The 5,111-nt window shown below is 58.2% G+C and overlaps 1 pseudogene; it reads right to left on the bottom strand.

Annotated features, from left to right (window-relative positions):
• Positions 1 to 6: 6 nt before the first annotated feature.
• On the bottom strand, positions 7 to 2,948 carry LOC116465390 (SAGA-associated factor 29-like; annotated as a pseudogene).
• Positions 2,949 to 5,111: the final 2,163 nt, after the last annotated feature.

Below are 5,111 nucleotides of genomic sequence, written 5' to 3'. Positions count from 1 at the left end.
GGAATGTGTTTAATCCCAGCACGTCCTCTGCTGTCCTGCCCTGTGTCGTTGGGGGATGGTGAGTCCGCCGGGCAGCATCACTTTTTCTTGGGTTCCTTACAAGCCACCACGTACTTCTGAGCCACATTGAGCGGAGGGGAATAGCCGTCTGCATAGGAGGTGTCTTCAAACAGGACCGAGTAGTCATCCTGGAGCTGTGGGGCAGACAGACAGGAGGGGCTGCTCAGAGACCCCCAGGCCAGGACAGGCACCCCCTTCCCCCAGCCTAGACCACAGGAGCCTCTGGGCCGTGGACTCTCAGCCACTCCTATCATCCTTCACTCTGGGGTCAAGAAGTCTTGGCCCAGTTCCTGCTGCTACAGAGCTCTTTTCTCAGTGGCAGGAGGCCCAGGGCAGTGAATAGGGCGGGGAGAGGAAGGGGCGTTTACTCCCTTCCCAGTGGGGCCATAGCTGGAGGGTCTGCTGCCTTTCAGGGACTCTGTGTTCAGAGGACTGAGGGCAACCCAAAGGGCAGTAGGCAGGGATCCTGGCCTCAGGTGGCTTGTGTCCCATGTCACAAAGAGCACAAGGCGGTAGGAGCCCGGGGCTCAGGGCAGGAGCTTCCCATCTCAGAGCTGGTTCTCCTGGGGCTGCAGAAGGGAAGCCGCTGACTTGGGGCTTGCCAAGGCTGCCAGGGCTGGCAAGGGGACAGTAGCCTTTGGGGCTGGAGTGGAAGAGGGAGGGCTGCTGGCAGGTCCCATTAGCTTGGGAGATGAGGACAAGGGGGACAAGGAAGAGGACCCCTAGCTTCTCTGATCAGCCTGTTCCTGGTGTCACCAATGACCTCTGCACCTCTCCCCTGGAGGCTGCTTTACCTGCTGTGGGGGTGCATGGATCAGGGCGTGGTAGTAGCAGGTGGTCTGGGGATACAGGGCCAACATGAGCTGCTCCTTCTGGAACAAGACCTTGGGGTCCATCTGGTGGTGGATCTTCCACTGAGGTCGTGACTGCCAGCTCAGGGTGTGTCTCCTGGGGGTTGTGTCAATCTGTGTCTGGGGACACTCCTTCCCAGCTTGACGGCTGTTGTGATACCTGGGTTCTCGTCTTCTTGGTTTAAAATAAAGTAAGTACGCAGGGCACGGTGGCTCACGCCTGTAATCCCAGCACTTTGAGAGGCTGAGGCAGGTGGATCCCCTGAGGTCAGGAATTCGAGACCAGCCTAACCAACATGGCGAAACTCATCTCTACTAAAAATACATAATTAGCTGGGAATGTTGGCGCACACTTGTAATCCCAGTTACTCGAGAGGCTGAGGCAGGAGAATCATAGTGAGACGAGATCGCAACACTGCCCACCAGCCTGGATGACAGAGCAAGACTCTGTCTCAAAAAATAAATAAATAAATAAATAAATAAATAAATAAATAAATAAGCAAAATAAAATAATTTAAACAAGAGACACACAGCAAAAGAAGTGCAGCATAGGGTAACTTATTGCAAAAGAAAAACTGTATTTTGAAAGTTAAGTGCAGAATAGACAATACACCTTGAGCGCGTTCAGAACGGGCTGCTTGTCAGGGTGGGACAGTGTTGATACTGCAGGAAAAACTCCCTCTATGGGAGTCTTACACAACTGTTCATAATGGGTGGGAAGAAGCGTCACGAGTAAGCATGTTCTGGGTGGTCCTCTGGGTGCACATGGGCATTTGCTATACATGCCTGTTCCTAGGACTCATGTCTCATTAGCATTTTAAATCTCCACCCAGGGGTATGGTTTTTACTATTAAAATGAGCAAAGGGTCAGTTTGAGGACAGGTAAAATCAAAATGCACATGTTCTCAAAAGGGAAACTCCCTATTGAAGATAGCTTTGCTTGAGCTCAGTGACCAGGTGAATGCTGAGGCTTACTGCGTTGGCCGTGCGGTCACCAAGGTCACAGCATCCTGAGAAGGTGGGTGTCTCCTTGACTACCTATCCTGCCTCACCTGGGCTCCATGCCCTGCCCTGGCCCAAACAAGGACCCCCCACCTGTCTGATCAGCCTGTTCCTGACATCATCCATGGCCTCTCTCATGGAGGCTACTTTACCCACTGTGAGGGCACGTGGATCAGGGCGCGGTAGAAGCAGGTGGTCTGCGGATACATGGTCAGCACGAGCTGCTCCTTCTGGAACAAGGCCTCAGGGTGTCTCGGGGTTGGCCTTCCACTGGGGCAGCAGGATGATCTGGTGCCAGCTCATGCTGTGTCTCCTGGTGGTTGAGGGTCTTGTGTCAGCCCGTGGCCGGATGGGGATGCTCCTTCCCAGCTGTTAGGCTGCCCCCAGGCTCCATGACCTGCCCTGGCCTGGACACTCACTCTTTGCCTTCTTCATTGATGTCATCTCCCTCATACCTGTGGACAAAAGGAGGAAAACGCTGGATGCAGCCAGGGGCACAGTCCCTGTGGGGGAGTGTGGGGGAGTGTGGAGGATGGGGGCGGGGCGATGACCCAGTGCTCCCTGCACAGCCGGCCTCACCCATAGCATCCTCTGGGGAGCTTTTCTCCTGCTGTGCAGACAGGAAGCAGAGCGGCAGCCCAGGCAGGTGCAATGACCAGAGAACAGCCCCGGGGCTGGTGTCACTCACTTGTTGGTGGTCTGGCTGTAACTGATCACCTCGGCCAGGATCCACTGCTAGTCCCCATCCACAGCCTTCACCCAGGCAGCCACCTTGTTTCCAGGTCTGGCCAGGTAGTCCCCTGAGGCGGGGATGGCTCCACAGAGCGGTGGGGGCCTGTGAGTGGAACAAAGGGTCAGTCCCAGCCCCTGGGCACCAGCCCCTCCCTCACAGCTGCTGCCCTCACTTGTTACCAGGCTTCCCGATCCACAGCGGCAGGGTCATGGCCAACTGCTGCAGCAGGGTCATCAGCACCCCTCTGCGCATGGTCTTCCGGGGTGGCTACGAGTCATTGTAGAGACCCTCGATCTTGGCCGCTGTGGGAAGGAAGGGAGGCCTGAGGCCCCAGGGACAGGGGCTGGCCCTGACCCCCTAGCATGCTGCACTGAGCTGTGGGAAGGAGCCCCAGGGAGCCTCGTGCTCCCAAGTGATCCTGAGGGCCCAGCAGGACTGTGACCCGATCGGCCAGGTGTCCTACAAGGGCTGTTGCGCTTAACTATAGATGAGTGAGAGGGCAGCACAGCTGGCACCCAGAGGGAGGAACCAGGGAGGGACAAAGCGGGTTCCGAGGTGCTGGTCAGGTTCTTTTCCTGATGTCGCTGCTGACCCAGAAGTGTATTTAATGAGAATTTCCTAAAATTCGAAGGATCCCGCAGGGTCCCTGAGAGGCGGAGGCGCTTCTTCTGCGTCTACCTGCTCTACTGCCTGAACCCCTGTCACCAGGGCCACGTCTTCGTGGGGTTCACTGTCAGCCCTGCTTGTCGGGTCCAGCAGCACAATGGGGGCCGCACAAAAGACAGGGTCCAGACGGGGCGCAGTCGCTCACGCCTGTAATCTCAGCACATTGGGAGGCCTTAACCGGTCGGATCACTTGAGGTCAGGTGTTCTTCGAGAACAGCCTGGCCAACATGGTGAAACCCCGTCTCTACTAGAAATACAAAAATTAGCTGGGCATGGTGGCACGTACCTGTAATTCCAGCTACTTGGGAGGCTGAGGCAGGAGAATCGCTTGAGCCCGGGCGGTCGGGGCAGTGGTTGCAGTGAGCTGAAAAGCGCCATTGCACTCCTGGTAAGACGGGGAGGGTCTCTGTGGCCGGAGGAAGGCTTCCTGGAGAAGGCGGACCCCGCGAGGCACAGGCCTGATGAGAGGGACCCGCCAGGCCTGTGACAAGGGTGGGGCGTCTGGGGAGGGGACGAGGCCTGTCGCAGAGGAGGCACGTGACGGGGAGCCAGTGCTCTGGGAATCTCGGCGGTGGAACTCCGGGAAGGAGCGGGCTGGGGCGGGGTGATGATCCAGGCTGGAGTCCAGCGTAGGAGTCTTGGTGGGCACGCTGGGATCGGATGGAGCGCAGGAGGGAGAGGATGGGGGACAGGTGGGTGGGTACCTGGGCTGGAGGCAGGGCCTGAGGTGGACAGGTGCAGCGGGCGTGACTTCAGGCAGGGGCGGGGCCTGGGGCTCCGCTGAAGCCGGGAATGAGGACCTCGCTTTCGGGTGGGATTGGAGGGGACCCGCGGTGGAGAGCGGCGGGACTCCCAGGGACATTCCCGTTCTCCTCCCCAGGGAGATAGCGCTCATAGTGCACAGCTTCCCGTTAGCCGTGGCCGCCCTTCGAGTAAGGAAGAAGACCGGGCGGCCGCTAGTGGCCGGGGTTTAGGGTCCGACCCCTGCCCGGAGCCGCCCTGATGCCCCCCTACCCTGCCGCGGTTGGAGTGGGCCTGGCACCCCGCTCTGGGCGCGCCTCCCTCTCCTGCTGCGCCCCGACCTCCTCCCACCGCACTGCACTGGCCACTGGCCTTCGGGCCTCCTCTGCCCCAGGACGCCGCGCAGGTCCCTTTGCTGACGCCAAGCCTGAGCCTGAGCCGGACCCTGGGACCTAGAGGCCTGTGCGCCCTGCGCGCCTGCGCGCTCCAGGTGAGGTCCGCCCCAGGCACGGAGGCTTGATTGTCCAGACGACTTCGGATCCAGCTGTTTGCTGAGGAATCAGGAAACGCCCTGACACTTTTGCGGCCCTGTCCCCATCTCCAAGATGGGATGATAGTAGCTCTGGCCATTCCTGAGCACAGCAGGACCTGCCTTTTCCCTTTGACTGGAAGGTTCTTCTCTACACCTTCTGTCTTGATAACCTGCCACCTCCACGGGAAGGTCTTCCCTGGCTCCCAATTTAAAATTGCAGCTCTGAGAAGCCGGGCATGGTGGCACATGCCTGTAGTCCCAGCTACGGGGGAGGCTGAGGTGGGAGGATCGCCTGAGCCCAGGAGTTGGAGGCTGCAGTGAGCTATAATCACTCCACTGCACTACAGCCCAGGCAAAAGAGCAAGACCCTGTCTCTAAAAATATAAAATAAATTTGCACCTCTTGTGTACTTCCCTGTCTGCTCCTTTTCCTGAATACTTTATGTTACTCGCTTCGTCTTTATGGCTCTCGTTAGTCTTTCCCACTCCAACCTTTGCACTAAACTGCCCAAGGGCCGCTCTTGTCA

Source organism: Hylobates moloch, unplaced genomic scaffold (genome assembly GCF_009828535.3).
Source record: "Hylobates moloch isolate HMO894 unplaced genomic scaffold, HMol_V3 SCAFFOLD_4900, whole genome shotgun sequence".
Taxonomy (NCBI): Eukaryota; Metazoa; Chordata; class Mammalia; order Primates; family Hylobatidae; genus Hylobates; species Hylobates moloch.
This window is presented reverse-complemented; position numbering and strand designations above follow the sequence as displayed.